We start from the raw sequence: 16,829 nt of genomic DNA on the forward strand, positions 1-16,829 counted from the left end.
GAGGTAAGGGCCACGCCCTTCCTCAGGACAGGGCCAAACCAAAGGCCAAACAGTCTAATTTTCGTGCCTTTCGTAACTTCAAGGCAGGAGCAGCATCGACTTCCTCCGCTCCAAAACAGGAAGGAACTACTGCTCGTTACAGACAAGGTTGGAAAGGCAACCAGTCATGGAACAAGGGCAAGCAGGCCAGAAAGCCTACTCCCGCCCCTAAGACAGCATGAAGTCAGGGCCCCCTATCCAGAGACGGATTTAGTAGGGGGCAGACTTTCTCTCTTTGCCCAGGCTTGGGCAAGAGATGTGCAGGATCCCTGGACGTTAAAGATTATATCTCAGGGATACCTTCTGGATTTCAAATCCTCTCCTCCACAAGGGAGGTTCCATCTTTCGAGGTTGTCGACAAACCTAGTAAAGAGAGAGGCATTTCTACAATGTGTACAAGACCTCTTAATCTTGGGGGTGATCCACTCAGTTCCGCGATCGGAACAGGGACAAGGATTTTACTCAAATCTATTTGTGGTTCCCAAAAAAGAGGGAACCTTCAGGCCAATCTTGGACTTAAAGATCTTAAACAAATTCCTAATGGTACCATCGTTCAAGATGGAAACCATTCGAACCATCCTACCCATGATCCAAGAGGGTCAATATATGACCACGGTGGACTTAAAGGATGCTTACCTTCATATACCGATTCACAAAGATCATTATCGGTACCTGAGGTTTGCCTTTCTAGACAGGCATTACCAGTTTGTGGCTCTTCCCTTCGGGTTAGCCACGGCCCCGAGAATTTTTACGAAGGTTCTGGGCTCACTTCTGGCGGTACTAAGACCACGAGGCATAGCGGTGGCTCCGTACCTAGACGACATTCTGATACAAGCGTCAAGTTTTCAGAATGCAAAGTCTCATACAGAGATAGTTCTAGCATTTCTGAGGTCGCATGGGTGGAAAGTGAACGTGGAAAAGAGTTCTCTGTTACCACTCACACGGGTTCCTTTTCTAGGGACTCTTATAGATTCTGTAGAGATGAAGATTTACCTGACGGAGTCCAGGTTATCAAAGATTCTCAATGCTTGCCGTGTCCTTCATTCCATTCCAAGCCCATCGGTAGCTCAGTGCATGGAAGTAATCGGCTTAATGGTAGCGGCAATGGACATAGTGCCATTTGCGCGCCTGCATCTCAGACCGCTGCAACTATGCATGCTCAGTCAATGGAACGGGGATTACTCAGATCTGTTCCCTTTGCTAAATCTGGACCAGGAGACCAGAGATTCGCTTCTCTGGTGGTTGTCACCGGTTCATCTGTCCAAAGGAATGACCTTTCGCAGGCCAGATTGGACGATTGTAACAACGGATGCCAGCCTTCTAGGCTGGGGAGCAGTCTGGAATTCCCTGAAGGCTCAGGGATCGTGGACTCAGGAGGAGAAACTCCTCCCAATAAACATTCTAGAATTAAGAGCAATATTCAATGCTCTTCTGGCTTGGCCTCAGTTAGCAAAGCTGAGGTTCATCAGATTTCAGTCGGACAATATCACGACTGTGGCTTACATCAATCATCAAGGGGGAACCAGGAGTTCCCTAGCGATGTTGGAAGTCTCGAAGATAATTCGCTGGGCAGAGTCTCAGTCTTGCCACCTGTCAGCAATTCACATCCCAGGCGTAGAGAACTGGGAGGCGGATTTCCTAAGTCGCCAGACTTTTCATCCGGGAGAGTGGGAACTTCACCCGGAGGTATTTGCTCAACTGATTCGTCGTTGGGGCAAACCGGATCTGGATCTCATGGCATCTCGCCAGAACGCAAAGCTTCCTTGTTACGGATCCAGGTCCAGGGACCCGGGAGCGGTGCTGGTAGATGCATTAGCAGCCCCTTGGGTTTTCAACATAGCTTATGTGTTTCCACCATTTCCGTTGCTACCTCGGCTGATTGCCAGGATCAAACAGGAGAGGGCATCGGTAATTCTGATAGCGCCTGCGTGGCCACGCAGGACCTGGTATGCAGACCTAGTGGACATGTCGTCCTGTCCACCATGGTCTCTTCCTCTGAGGCAGGACCTTCTAATTCAGGGTCCTTTCAACCATCCAAACCTAATTTCTCTGAGGCTGACTGCCTGGAAATTGAACGCTTGATTCTATCAAAGCGTGGGTTTTCTGATTCGGTTATTGATACATTAATACAGGCTCGGAAACCTGTGACAAGAAAAATTTACCATAAGATATGGCGTAAATATTTATATTGGTGCGAATCCAAGAGTTACTCATGGAGTAAGGTTAGGATTCCTAGGATATTAGCTTTTCTACAAGAGGGTTTAGAAAAGGGTTTATCCGCTAGTTCGCTAAAGGGACAGATTTCAGCTCTGTCTATTCTTTTACACAAACGTCTGGCAGAGCATCCAGACGTCCAGGCCTTTTGTCAGGCTTTGGCTAGAATTAAGCCTGTGTTTAAAGCTGTTGCTCCTCTGTGGAGCTTAAACTTGGTTCTTAAAGTTCTTCAGGGTGTTCCGTTTGAACCCCTTCATTCCATTGATATTAAGCTTTTGTCTTGGAAAGTTTTGTTTTTGATGGCTATTTCCTCGGCTCGAAGAGTATCTGAGTTATCTGCCTTACATTGTGATTCTCCTTATCTGATCTTTCATTCAGATAAGGTAGTTCTGCGTACTAAACCTGGGTTTTTACCTAAGGTTGTTTCTAACAGGAATATCAATCAAGAGATTGTTGTTCCATCATTATGTCCTAATCCTTCTTCAAAGAAGGAACGTCTTTTGCATAATCTAGACGTGGTCCGTGCTCTGAAGTTCTACTTACAGGCAACTAAAGATTTTAGACAAACTTCTTCTCTGTTTGTCGTTTACTCTGGACAGAGGAGAGGTCAAAAGGCTTCGGCTACCTCTCTCTCTTTTTGGCTTCGTAGCATAATACGTTTAGCCTATGAGACTGCTGGACAGCAGCATCCTGAAAGAATTACAGCTCATTCCACTAGAGCTGTGGCTTACACCTGGGCCTTTAAGAATGAGGCCTCTGTTGAACAGATTTGCAAGGCTGCAACTTGGTCTTCACTTCATACTTTTTCCAAATTTTACAAATTTGACACTTTCGCTTCTTCGGAGGCTGGTTTTGGGAGAAAGGTTCTACAGGCAGTGGTTCCTTCTGTTTAATGTTCCTGCCTTGTCCCTCCCATCATCCGTGTACTTAGCTTTGGTATTGGTATCCCATAAGTAATGGATGACCCGTGGACTGAACACACTTAACAAGAGAAAACATAATTTATGCTTACCTGATAAATTTATTTCTCTTGTAGTGTGTTCAGTCCACGGCCCGCCCTGTCTTTTTCAGGCAGGTTCTAAATTTTAAAATTATAACTCCAGTCACCACTGCACCTTATAGTTTCTCCTTTCTCGTCTTGTTTCGGTCGAATGACTGGATATGACATGTGAGGGGAGGAGCTATATAGCAGCTCTGCTTGGGTGATCCTCTTGCAACTTCCTGTTGGGAAGGAGAATATATCCCATAAGTAATGGATGACCCGTGGACTGAACACACTACAAGAGAAATAAATTTATCAGGTAAGCATAAATTATGTTTTTCCTGTGCAATAAACCTGTTTTAGAGTCAAAGACATTTCAATTAATTAGAAAACTTATCGTATTCTAGTCCATTAGATATTCGTATTCTAGTCCATTAGAAAAAAATTCTCTTAAAATGTTCTACAAAATTTTTATTTATCTTATTCTACAGCACTAAGCGTCTGAAAGCCGGTTTTGACTTTTGCATGTTTTTTTTCCAGTCTCATACTTATTTCACATTTGAACAAACATAAATTTCCTTGAATTAGATAATATAATATATATAAGTTCAAACAGTGCTAAAATGACACCTTTAAATCAAAACACATTAAGGTATAAATCTTCTGATCCTCTCTGTATTAAATATCTGGCTGTTAATTACAAATCATAAGGGATTATCTGTAAATGTTATGCATTGAGCTTGCTGGGAATACAGGATATTTGTGACCAAACATGTAAGCCAGTACTCTGTAATATTGTATCAGTTTAAAGGAACATTCAACACTGCCCACAACATTAATCTATGTTTCAAAACTAAATAAAAAGATCAAGCTCCAAGGTGCCCCCTTTCTCTTACTTACCGCCTTCACTGTTGAATCGTCATTGTTATCCTCCAAATTGGTGTCCTAACATGTCTTCCTAACTCCCCCCACCATGACGTCTTCGCCTTCTTTCTCAAACTACCAGCCAATGAGAGCCCATTCCCCGGACTGAAATCCAAGCGCGTTCACGGCCGTTAGCACATGCGCAATATACTAGGAACACTAAAAGCGGAACCAAAATAATCCAAGTTGTTTCCGTTCCGCTTATATTACGTAATGGAGTACTATAAGTAAGATAATCGGAACGGAAACAACTTGGGTTATTATGGTTCCACTTTTAATGTTCCTATTGTATCGCGCATGCGCTAACGCCCGTGAACGCGCTGGGATTGAAGTAGGAGAAATGGGATATAACTGCCGGCTAGTTTGCAGAAGACGAGCTATACGTCACAGTGGGGGGAGTTAAGCAGCCATATTAGGAGACAAATTTTGAAGTTATCGATGAGGATTGAACAGTGAAGGCAGTAAGTAAGAGAAATTGGGAACGTTGAAGCTTGCTCTTTATACTTAGTTTAGAAACATAGATTATTGTTGTGGGCAGTGTTGAATGTCCCTTTAATTTGTATTGGTTCCTTTATAGTTTCTTATAGGCTTTCATTTGTTGGCCCAATTCACATTTAAGAAATCCAGCTTTTTTCAAATGTATCATTTACTTGGAAAAGCTATCTAATCGAAACAAGCATGCTTCCATTGCACTGGCATGACATTGATAAAAAAAGTTAAAAATTACACGTTATTTTCAAAGTTTTCGCATGGCATATTCTAAAAAGAAAATCAGATTTATTGTACATATAGCTGTACTGCGTAAAATAGAGTATACACTATTTCTCTTGTTAAGTGTATCCAGTCCACGGATCATCCATTACTTGTGGGATATTCTCCTTCCCAACAGGAAGTTGCAAGAGGATCACCCACAGCAGAGCTGCTATATAGCTCCTCCCCTCACTGCCATATCCAGTCATTCTCTTGCAACTCTCAGCAAAGATGGACGTAGTAAGAGGAGAGTGGTGTATTATAGTTAGTTTTTTAACTTCAATCAAAAGTTTGTTATTTTTAAATGGTACCGGAGTGTACTGTTTCATCTCAGGCAGCATTAGAAGAAGAATCTGCCTGTGATTTCTATGATCTTAGCAGAAGTAACTAAGATCCTTTGCTGTTCTCACATATTCTGAAGAGTGAGGTAACTTCAGAGGGGGAATAGCGTGCAGGTTTTCCTGTAATAGGGTATGTGCAGTTAACATATTTCTAGGGATGGAATTTGCTAGAAAAATGCTGCTGATACCGGATTAATGTAAGTTAAGCCTTAAATGCAGTGATAGCGACTGGTATCAGGCTTATTAACAGAGATACATACTTTTATAAATGTGTAATATAAAACGTTTGCTGGCATGTTAATCGTTTTTATATATGTTTGGTGACAAAACTTATTGGGGCCTAGTTTTTTTCCACATGGCTGGCTTGATTTTTGCCTAGTAACAGGCTTTCCACTGTTGCAATATGAGTGGGAAAGGCCTATTTCTCCAACATAGGTGTGTCCGGTCCACGGCGTCATCCTTACTTGTGGGATATTCTCTTCCCCAACAGGAAATGGCAAAGAGCCCAGCAAAGCTGGTCACATGATCCCTCCTAGGCTCCGCCTACCCCAGTCATTCTCTTTGCCGTTGTACAGGCAACATCTCCACGGAGATGGCTTAGAGTTTTTTAGTGTTTAACTGTAGTTTTTTATTATTCAATCAAGAGTTTGTTATTTTGAAATAGTGCTGGTATGTACTATTTACTCAGAAACAGAAAAGAGATGAAGATTTCTGTTTGTATGAGGAAAATGATTTTAGCAACCGTAACTAAAATCCATGGCTGTTCCACACAGGACTGTTGAGAGCAATTAACTTCAGTTGGGGGAACAGTGTGCAGTCTCTTGCTGCTTGAGGTATGACACATTCTAACAAGACGATGTAATGCTGGAAGCTGTCATTTTCCCTATGGGATCCGGTAAGCCATGTTTATTACGATTGTAAATAAGGGCTTCACATGGGCTTATTAAGACTGTAGACTTTTTCTGGGCTAAATCGATTCATTATTAACACATATTTAGCCTTGAGGAATCATTTTATTTGGGTTTTTTGATATAATAATATCGGCAGGCACTGTTTTAGACACCTTATTCTTTAGGGGCTTTCCCAAAGCATAGGCAGAGTCTCATTTTCGCGCCGGTGTTGCGCACTTGTTTTTGAGAGGCATGGCATGCAGTCGCATGTGAGAGGAGCTCTGATACTTAGAAAAGACTTTCTGAAGGCGTCATTTGGTATCGTATTCCCCTTTGGGCTTGGTTGGGTCTCAGCAAAGCAGATACCAGGGACTGTAAAGGGGTTAAAGTTAAAAACGGCTCCGGTTCCGTTATTTTAAGGGTTAAAGCTTCCAAATTTGGTGTGCAATACTTTTAAGGCTTTAAGACACTGTGGTGGTGAAAATTTGGTGAATTTTGAACAATTCCTTCATGTTTTTTCGCAATTGCAGTAATAAAGTGTGTTCAGTTTAAAATTTAAAGTGACAGTAACGGTTTTATTTTAAAACGTTTTTTGTACTTTGTTATCAAGTTTATGCCTGTTTAACATGTCTGAACTACCAGATAGACTGTGTTCTGAATGTGGGGAAGCCAGAATTCCTATTCATTTAAATAAATGTGATTTATGTGATAATGACAATGATGCCCAAGATGATTCCTCAAGTGAGGGGAGTAAGCATGGTACTGCATCATTCCCTCCTTCGTCTACACGAGTCTTGCCCACTCAGGAGGCCCCTAGTACATCTAGCGCGCCAATACTCCTTACTATGCAACAATTAACGGCTGTAATGGATAATTCTGTCAAAAACATTTTAGCCAAAATGAACCCTTGTCAGCGTAAGCGTGGCTGCTCTGTTTTAGTTACTGAAGAGCATGACGACGCTGATATTAATATCTCTGAAGGGCCCCTAACCCAATCTGAGGGGGCCAGGGAGGTTTTGTCTGAGGGAGAAATTACTGATTCAGGGAACATTTCTCATCAGGCTGAATCTGATGTGATTACATTTAAATTTAAGTTGGAACATCTCCGCATTTTGCTTAAGGAGGTATTATCCACTCTGGATGATTGTGAAAAGTTGGTCATCCCAGAGAAACTATGTAAAATGGACAAGTTCCTAGAGGTGCCGGGGCTCCCAGAAGCTTTTCCTATACCCAAGCGGGTGGCGGACATTGTTAATAAAGAATGGGAAAGGCCCGGTATTCCTTTCGTCCCTCCCCCCATATTTAAAAAATTGTTTCCTATGGTCGACCCCAGAAAGGACTTATGGCAGTCAGTCCCCAAGGTCGAGGGAGCGGTTTCTACTTTAAACAAACGCACCACTATACCCATAGAGGATAGTTGTGCTTTCAAAGATCCTATGGATAAAAAATTAGAAGGTTTGCTTAAAAAGGTGTTTGTTCAGCAGGGTTACCTTCTACAACCCATTTCATGCATTGTCCCTGTCACTACAGCCGCATATTTCTGGTTTGATGAACTGATAAAGGCGCTCGATAGTGATTCTCCTCCTTATGAGGAGATTATGGACAGAATCAATGCTCTCAAATTGGCTAATTCTTTCACTCTAGACGCCACTTTGCAATTGGCTAGGTTAGCGGCTAAGAATTCTGGGTTTGCTATTGTGGCGCGCAGAGCGCTTTGGTTGAAATCTTGGTCGGCTGATGCGTCTTCCAAGAACAAGCTACTAAACATTCCTTTCAAGGGGAAAACGCTGTTTGGCCCTGACTTGAAAGAGATTATCTCTGATATCACTGGGGGTAAGGGCCACGCCCTTCCTCAGGATCGGCCTTTCAAGGCAAAAAATAGACCTAATTTTCGTCCCTTTCGTAAAAACGGACCTGCCCAAAGTGCTACGTCCTCTAAGCAAGAGGGTAATACCTCTCAAGCCAAGCCAGCTTGGAGACCAATGCAAGGCTGGAACAAGGGAAAGCAGGCCAAGAAACCTGCCACTGCTACCAAGACAGCATGAAATATTGGCCCCCGATCCGGGACCGGATCTGGTGGGGGGCAGACTCTCTCTCTTCGCTCAGGCTTGGGCAAGAGATGTTCTGGATCCTTGGGCGCTAGAAATAGTCTCCCAGGGTTATTTTCTGGAATTCAAGGGACTTCCCCCAAGGGGGAGGTTCCACAGGTCTCAGTTGTCTTCAGACCACATAAAAAGACAGGCGTTCTTACATTGTGTAGAAGACCTGTTAAAAATGGGAGTGATTCATCCTGTTCCATTAAGAGAACAAGGGATGGGGTTCTACTCCAATCTGTTCATAGTTCCCAAAAAAGAGGGAACGTTCAGACCAATCTTAGATCTCAAGATCTTAAACAAATTTCTCAAGGTTCCATCGTTCAAGATGGAAACCATTCGAACTATCCTTCCTTCCATCCAGGAAGGTCAATTCATGACCACGGTGGATTTAAAGGATGCGTATCTACATATTCCTATCCACAAGGAACATCATCGGTTCCTAAGGTTTGCATTCCTGGACAAACATTACCAGTTTGTGGCGCTTCCTTTCGGATTAGCCACTGCTCCAAGGATTTTCACAAAGGTACTAGGGTCCCTTCTAGCGGTGCTAAGACCGAGGGGCATTGCAGTAGTACCTTACCTGGACGACATTCTGATTCAAGCGTCGTCCCTCCCTCAAGCAAAGGCTCACACGGACATCGTCCTGGCCTTTCTCAGATCTCACGGCTGGAAAGTGAACGTGGAAAAGAGTTCTCTATCCCCGTCAACAAGGGTTCCCTTCTTGGGAACAATCATAGACTCCTCAGAAATGAGGATTTTTCTAACAGAGGCCAGAAGAACAAAACTTCTGGACTCTTGTCGGATACTTCATTCCGTTCCTCTTCCTTCCGTAGCTCAGTGCATGGAAGTGATCGGGTTGATGGTAGCGGCAATGGACATAGTTCCTTTTGCGCGCATTCATCTAAGACCATTACAACTGTGCATGCTCAGTCAGTGGAATGGGGACTATACAGACTTGTCTCCAAAGATACAAGTAGATCAGAGGACCAGAGACTCACTCCGTTGGTGGCTGTCCCTGGACAACCTGTCACAAGGGATGACATTCCGCAGACCAGAGTGGGTCATTGTCACGACCGACGCCAGTCTGATGGGCTGGGGCGCGGTCTGGGGATCCCTGAAAACTCAGGGTCTTTGGTCTCGGGAAGAATCTCTTCTACCGATAAATATTCTGGAACTGAGAGCGATATTCAATGCTCTCAAGGCTTGGCCTCAGCTAGCAAGGACCAAGTTCATACGGTTTCAATCAGACAACATGACGACTGTTGCGTACATCAACCATCAGGGGGGAACAAGGAGTTCCCTAGCGATGGAAGAAGTGACCAAGATTATTCTATGGGCGGAGTCTCACTCCTGCCACCTGTCTGCTATCCACATCCCGGGAGTGGAAAATTGGGAAGCGGATTTTCTGAGTCGTCAGACATTGCATCCGGGGGAGTGGGAACTCCATCCGGAAATCTTTGCCCAAGTCACTCAGCTGTGGGGCATTCCAGACATGGATCTAATGGCCTCTCGTCAGAACTTCAAAGTTCCCTGCTACGGGTCCAGATCCAGGGATCCCAAGGCGGCTCTAGTGGATGCACTAGTAGCACCTTGGACCTTCAAACTAGCTTATGTGTTCCCGCCGTTTCCTCTCATCCCCAGGCTGGTAGCCAGGATCAATCAGGAGAGGGCGTCGGTGATCTTGATAGCTCCTGCGTGGCCACGCAGGACTTGGTATGCAGATCTGGTGAATATGTCATCGGCTCCACCTTGGAAGCTACCTTTGAGACGAGACCTTCTTGTTCAGGGTCCGTTCGAACATCAGAATCTGGTTTCACTCCAGCTGACTGCTTGGAGATTGAACGCTTGATTTTATCGAAGCGAGGATTCTCAGATTCTGTTATCGATACTCTTGTTCAGGCCAGAAAGCCTGTAACTAGAAAGATTTACCACAAAATTTGGAAAAAATATATCTGTTGGTGTGAATCTAAAGGATTCCCTTGGGACAAGGTTAAGATTCCTAGGATTCTATCCTTCCTTCAAGAAGGATTGGAAAAAGGATTATCTGCAAGTTCCCTGAAGGGACAGATTTCTGCCTTGTCGGTGTTACTTCACAAAAAGCTGGCAGCTGTGCCAGATGTTCAAGCCTTTGTTCAGGCTCTGGTTAGAATCAAGCCTGTTTACAAACCTTTGACTCCTCCTTGGAGTCTCAATTTAGTTCTTTCAGTTCTTCAGGGGGTTCCGTTTGAACCCTTACATTCCGTTGATATTAAGTTATTATCTTGGAAAGTTTTGTTTTTAGTTGCAATTTCTTCTGCTAGAAGAGTTTCAGAATTATCTGCTCTGCAGTGTTCTCCTCCTTATCTGGTGTTCCATGCAGATAAGGTGGTTTTACGTACTAAACCTGGTTTTCTTCCAAAAGTTGTTTCTAACAAAAACATTAACCAGGAGATTATCGTACCTTCTCTGTGTCCGAAACCAGTTTCAAAGAAGGAACGTTTGTTGCACAATTTGGATGTTGTTCGTGCTCTAAAATTCTATTTAGATGCTACAAAGGATTTTAGACAAACATCTTCCTTGTTTGTTGTTTATTCAGGTAAAAGGAGAGGTCAAAAAGCAACTTCTACCTCTCTCTCTTTTTGGATTAAAAGCATCATCAGAGTGGCTTACGAGACTGCCGGACGGCAGCCTCCCGAAAGAATCACAGCTCATTCCACTAGGGCTGTGGCTTCCACATGGGCCTTCAAGAACGAGGCTTCTGTTGATCAGATATGTAGGGCAGCGACTTGGTCTTCACTGCACACTTTTACCAAATTTTACAAGTTTGATACTTTTGCTTCTTCTGAGGCTATTTTTGGGAGAAAGGTTTTGCAAGCCGTGGTGCCTTCCATTTAGGTGACCTGATTTGCTCCCTCCCTTCATCCGTGTCCTAAAGCTTTGGTATTGGTTCCCACAAGTAAGGATGACGCCGTGGACCGGACACACCTATGTTGGAGAAAACAGAATTTATGTTTACCTGATAAATTACTTTCTCCAACGGTGTGTCCGGTCCACGGCCCGCCCTGGTTTTTTTTTTTTAATCAGGTCTGATAATTTATTTTCTTTAACTACAGTCACCACGGTACCATATGGTTTCTCCTATGCAAATATTCCTCCTTAACGTCGGTCGAATGACTGGGGTAGGCGGAGCCTAGGAGGGATCATGTGACCAGCTTTGCTGGGCTCTTTGCCATTTCCTGTTGGGGAAGAGAATATCCCACAAGTAAGGATGACGCCGTGGACCGGACACACCGTTGGAGAAAGTAATTTATCAGGTAAACATAAATTCTGTTTTTAGTGCTTTTCTGTGCAGATAAAAATACTGACAGAGACATTCAGCTTCCCTCTGCATGATACAGGACATCTCTGAAGGGCTCAAAAGGCTTCAAAGTCGTGTTTGAGGAGGGTAATAATCACAGTAGACTGTGGCAGTTGTTTTGAATGTGTTTAAAAAACGTTTTTGTCATTTATTATTCTGTTTTTGTTATTAAGGGGTTAATCATCCATTTGCAAGTGGGTGCAATGCTCTGCTGACTTGTTACATACACTGTAAAAATTTTGTTAGTGTAACTGCATTTTTTCACTGTTATTTCAAATTTTGTCAAAATTTGTTTCTCTTAAAGGCACAGTAACATTTTTTTATATTGCTTGTTAACTTGCTTTAAAGTGTTTTCCAAGCTTGCTAGTCTCATTGCTAGTCTGTACAAACATGTCTGAAACAGAGGATACTTGTTCATTATGTTTAAAAGCCATGGTGGAGCCCCATAGGAGAATGTGTACTAAATGTATTGATTTCACCTTAAACAGTAAAGATCAGTCTTTATCTATAAAAGAATTGTCACCAGAGGGGTCTGTCGAGGGGGAGGTTATGCCGACTAACTCTCCCCACGTGTCGGACCCTTCGCCTCCCGCTCAAGGGACGCACGCTAATATGGCGCCAAGTACATCAGGGACGCCCATAGCGATTACTTTGCAGGACATGGCTGCAATCATGAATAATACCCTGTCAGAGGTATTATCCAGATTGCCTGAATTGAGGGGCAAGCGCGATATCTCTGGGGTTAGACGAGATACAGAGCGCGTAGATGCTGTAAGAGCCATGTCTGATCATGCGTCACAATATGCAGAACCTGAGGATGGAGAGCTTCAGTCTGTGGGTGACGTCTCTGAATCGGGGAGACCTGATTCAGAGATTTCTAATTTTAAATTTAAGCTTGAGAACCTCCGTGTATTGCTTGGGGAGGTATTAGCTGCTCTGAATGACTGTGACACAATTGCAGTGCCAGAGAAATTGTGTAGGCTGAATAAATACTATGCAGTGCCGGTGAGTACTGATGTTTTTCCAATACCTAAAAGGTTTACAGAAATTATTAGTAAGGAGTGGGATAGGCCCGGTGTGCCCTTTTCCCTACCTCCTATATTTAGAAAAATGTTTCCAATAGATGCCACTACACGGGACTTATGGCAGACTGTCCCTAAGGTGGAGGGAGCAGTTTCTACTTTAGCAAAGCGTACCACTATCCCGGTTGAGGACAGTTGTGCTTTTTCACATCCAATGGATAAAAAATTAGAGGGTTACCTTAAGAAAATGTTTATTCAACAAGGTTTTATTTTACAGCCCCTTGCATGCATTGCGCCTGTCACTGCTGCGGCGGCATTCTGGTTTGAGGCCCTGGAAGAGGCCATCCATACAGCTCCATTGACTGAAATTGTTGACAAGCTTAGAACTCTTAAGCTAACTAACTCATTTGTTTCTGATGCCATTGTTCATTTGACTAAACTAACGGCTAAGAATTCCGGATTCGCCATCCAGGCGCGAAGGGCGCTATGGCTCAAATCCTGGTCAGCTGATGTGACTTCAAAGTCTGAATTACACAACATTCCTTTCAAGGGGCAGACCTTATTCGGGCCTGGTTTGAAAGAAATTATTGCTGACATTACTGGAGGTAAGGGTCATACCTTTCCTCAGGACAGGGCCAAATTAAAGGCCAAACAGTCTAATTTTCGTGCCTTTCAAAATTTCAAGGCAGGTGCAGCATCAACTTCCTCTGTTTCAAAACAAGAGGGAACTTTTGCTCAATCCAAGCAGGCCTGGAAACCTAACCAGTCCTGGAACAAGGGCAAGCAGGCCAGAAAGCCTGCTGCTGCCTCTAAGACAGCATGAAGGAGCGGCCCCCTATCCGACAACGGATCTAGTAGGGGGCAGACTCTCTCTCTTCGCCCAGGCGTGGGCAAGAGATGTTCAGGATCCCTCTGCGTTGGAGATCATATCTCAGGGATATCTTCTGGACTTCAAAGCTTCTCCTCCACAAGGGAGATTTCACCTTTCAAGATTATCTGCAAACCAGATAAAGAAAGAGGCATTCCTAAGCTGCGTACAAGATCTCCTTGTAATGGGAGTGATCCATCCAGTTCCGTGGACGGAACAAGGACAGGGGTTTTATTCAAATCTGTTTGTGGTTCCCAAAAAAGAGGGAACCTTCAGACCAATTTTGGATTTAAAGATCCTAAACAAATTCCTCAGAGTTCCGTCATTCAAGATGGAAACTATTCGAACCATTTTACCCATGATCCAAGAGGGTCAGTACATGACCACAGTGGACTTAAAGGATGCCTACCTTCACATTCCGATTCACAAGAATCATCATCAGTTCCTGAGGTTTGCCTTTCTAGACAGGCATTACCAATTTGTAGCTCTTCCATTCGGGTTGGCTACAGCCCCAAGAATTTTTACAAAGTTTCTGGGCTCACTTCTGGCGGTCCTAAGACCGCGAGGCATAGCGGTGGCTCCTTACCTGGACGATATCCTGATACAGGCGTCAAGCTTTCAAATTGCCAAATCTCATACAGAGATAGTTCTGGCATTCCTGAGGTCGCATGGGTGGAAAGTGAACGAAGAAAAGAGTTCTCTATCTCCTCTCACGAGGGTTTCCTTCCTAGGGACTCTAATAGATTCTGTAGAAATGAAAATTTACCTGACGGAGTCCAGGTTATCAAAACTTCTAAATGCTTGCCGTGTTCTTCACTCCATTCCGCGCCCCACGGTGGCTCAGTGCATGGAAGTAATCGGCTTAATGGTAGCGGCGATGGACATAGTGCCATTCGTGCGCGTGCATCTCAGACCATTGCAATTATGCATGCTCAGTCAGTGGAATGGGGATTACACAGATTTGTCCCCTCTACTAAATCTGGATCAGGAAACCAGAGATTCTCTTCTCTGGTGGTTATCTCGGGCCCAGAGAACTGGGAGGCGGATTTTCTAAGTCATCAGACTTTTCATCCGGGGGAATTGGAACTCCATCCGGAAGTGTTTGCTCAATTGGTTCTCCGTTGGGGCAAACCAGAATTGGATCTCATGGCGTCTCGCCAGAATGCCAAGCTTCCTTGTTACGGATCCAGGTCCAGGGACCCAGAAGCGGCACTGATAGATGCTCTAGCAGCGCCATGGTTCTTCAATCTGGCTTATGTGTTTCCACCGTTTCCTCTGCTCCCTCGTCTGATTGCCAAAATCAAACAGGAAAGAGCATCGGTGATATTGATAGCGCCTGCGTGGCCACGCAGGACCTGGTATGCAGACCTAGTGGACATGTCATCCTTTCCACCATGGACTCTGCCTCTGAGACAAGACCTTCTAATACAAGGTCCTTTCAATCATCCGAATCTACTTTCTCTGAGACTAACTGCATGGAGATTGAACGCTTGATCCTATCTAAGCGTGGCTTCTCCGAGTCAGTAATTGATACCTTAATACAGACACGAAAGCCTGTCACCAGGAAAATTTACCACAAGATATGGCGTAAATATCTTCATTGGTTTGAATCCAAGAATTACTCATGGAGTAGGGTTAGGATTCCTTGGATATTGTCCTTCCTCCAAGAGGGTTTGGACAAAGGATTATCAGCTAGTTCTTTAAAGGGACAGATTTCTGCTCTGTCTATTCTTTTACACAAGCGTCTGGCAGAAGTTCCAGACGTTCAGGCATTTTGTCAGGCTTTAGTTAGAATTAAGCCTGTGTTTAAACCTGTTGCTCCTCCATGGAGCTTAAACTTGGTTCTTAAAGTTCTTCAAGGGGTTCCGTTTGAACCCCTTCATTCTATTGATATCAAACTTCTTTCATGGAAAGTTCTTTTTCTGATGGCTATTTCCTTGGCTCGAAGAGTCTCGGAGTTATCTGCCTTACATTGTGATTCTCCTTATCTGATCTTTCATTCAGATAAAGTTGTTCTGCGTACAAAACCTGGGTTTTTACCTAAGGTGGTTTCTAACAAGAATATCAATCAAGAGATTGTTGTTCCATCATTATGTCCTAATCCTTCTTCAAAGAAGGAACGTCTTTTGCATAATCTAGACGTAGTCCGTGCCTTGAAGTTTTACTTACAGGCTACTAAAGATTTTCGCTAAACATCTAACCTGTTTGTTGTTTACTCTGGACAGAGGAGAGGTCAGAAGGCCTCGGCAACCTCTCTTTCTTTTTGGCTTCGGAGTATAATCCGTTTAGCCTATGAGACTGCTGGACAGCAGCCTCCTGAAAGGATTACAGCTCATTCTACTAGAGCTGTGGCTTCCACCTGGGCCTTTAAAAATGAGGCCTCTGTTGAACAGATTTGCAAGGCTGCAACTTGGTCTTCCCTTCATACTTTTTCCAAATTTTACAAATTTGATACTTTTGCTTTTTCTGAGGCTGTTTTTGGGAGAAAGGTTCTACAGGCAGTGGTTCCTTCCGTTTAAGTTCCTGCCTTGTCCCTCCCATCATTCGTGTACTTTAGCTTTGGTATTGGTATCCCACAAGTAATGGATGATCCGTGGACTGGATACACTTAACAAGAGAAAACATAATTTATGCTTACCTGATAAATTTATTTCTCTTGTAGTGTATCCAGTCCACGGCCCGCCCTGTCCTTTTCAGGCAGGTCTAAATTTTAATTAAATTACAGTCACCACTGCACCCTATGGTTTCTCCTTTCTCAGCTTGTTTCGGTCGAATGACTGGATATGGCAGTGAGGGGAGGAGCTATATAGCAGCTCTGCTGTGGGTGATCTTCTTGCAACTTCCTGTTGGGAAGGAGAATATCCCACAAGTAATGGATGATCCGTGGACTGGATACACTACAAGAGAAATAAATTTATCAGGTAAGCATAAATTATGTTTTTTACATTATTTTTACATTATTTTTCTACTTCAGTGTTTCTCAACCGTGGTCCTGAAGTACCCCCAACTGGACAGGTTTTCATTATAGCTTAACTAGAGCACAGGTTAAGTAATCGCCTGATCAGTAACCATAGTTACTAACGTGCTCTCACCCATCAGCTGATTATTTCACCTGTGATCTAGTTAAACTATAATGAAAACCTGGCATGTTAGGGGTACTTGAGGACTGCGGTTATGAAACACTGTTCAACTTAACCCATATACTGTATAGTAACTTGCCAGCTTTTGCTAAGTATATATATATAGTATGATGTTAGCACAATGTCCAAATCACATCCTGTAGTGTTTGGTTATTGTAGTGTTTAAATTACACTAATGCAAGGCAGGCAACTTTAAAACGTAGGATCCACACAAAATACTAAGGGG

The 16,829-nt window shown here is 43.6% G+C and overlaps 1 protein-coding gene across 2 annotated transcripts in view; it reads left to right on the top strand.

Moving 5' to 3' along the window:
- Positions 1-16,829, top strand: part of DPYSL3 (dihydropyrimidinase like 3) — a 609,221-nt gene that overhangs the window by 444,747 nt on the left and 147,645 nt on the right. The gene's annotated exons all lie outside the window — the stretch shown is intronic.

This window comes from Bombina bombina, chromosome 6 (genome assembly GCF_027579735.1).
Source record: "Bombina bombina isolate aBomBom1 chromosome 6, aBomBom1.pri, whole genome shotgun sequence".
Taxonomy (NCBI): Eukaryota; Metazoa; Chordata; class Amphibia; order Anura; family Bombinatoridae; genus Bombina; species Bombina bombina.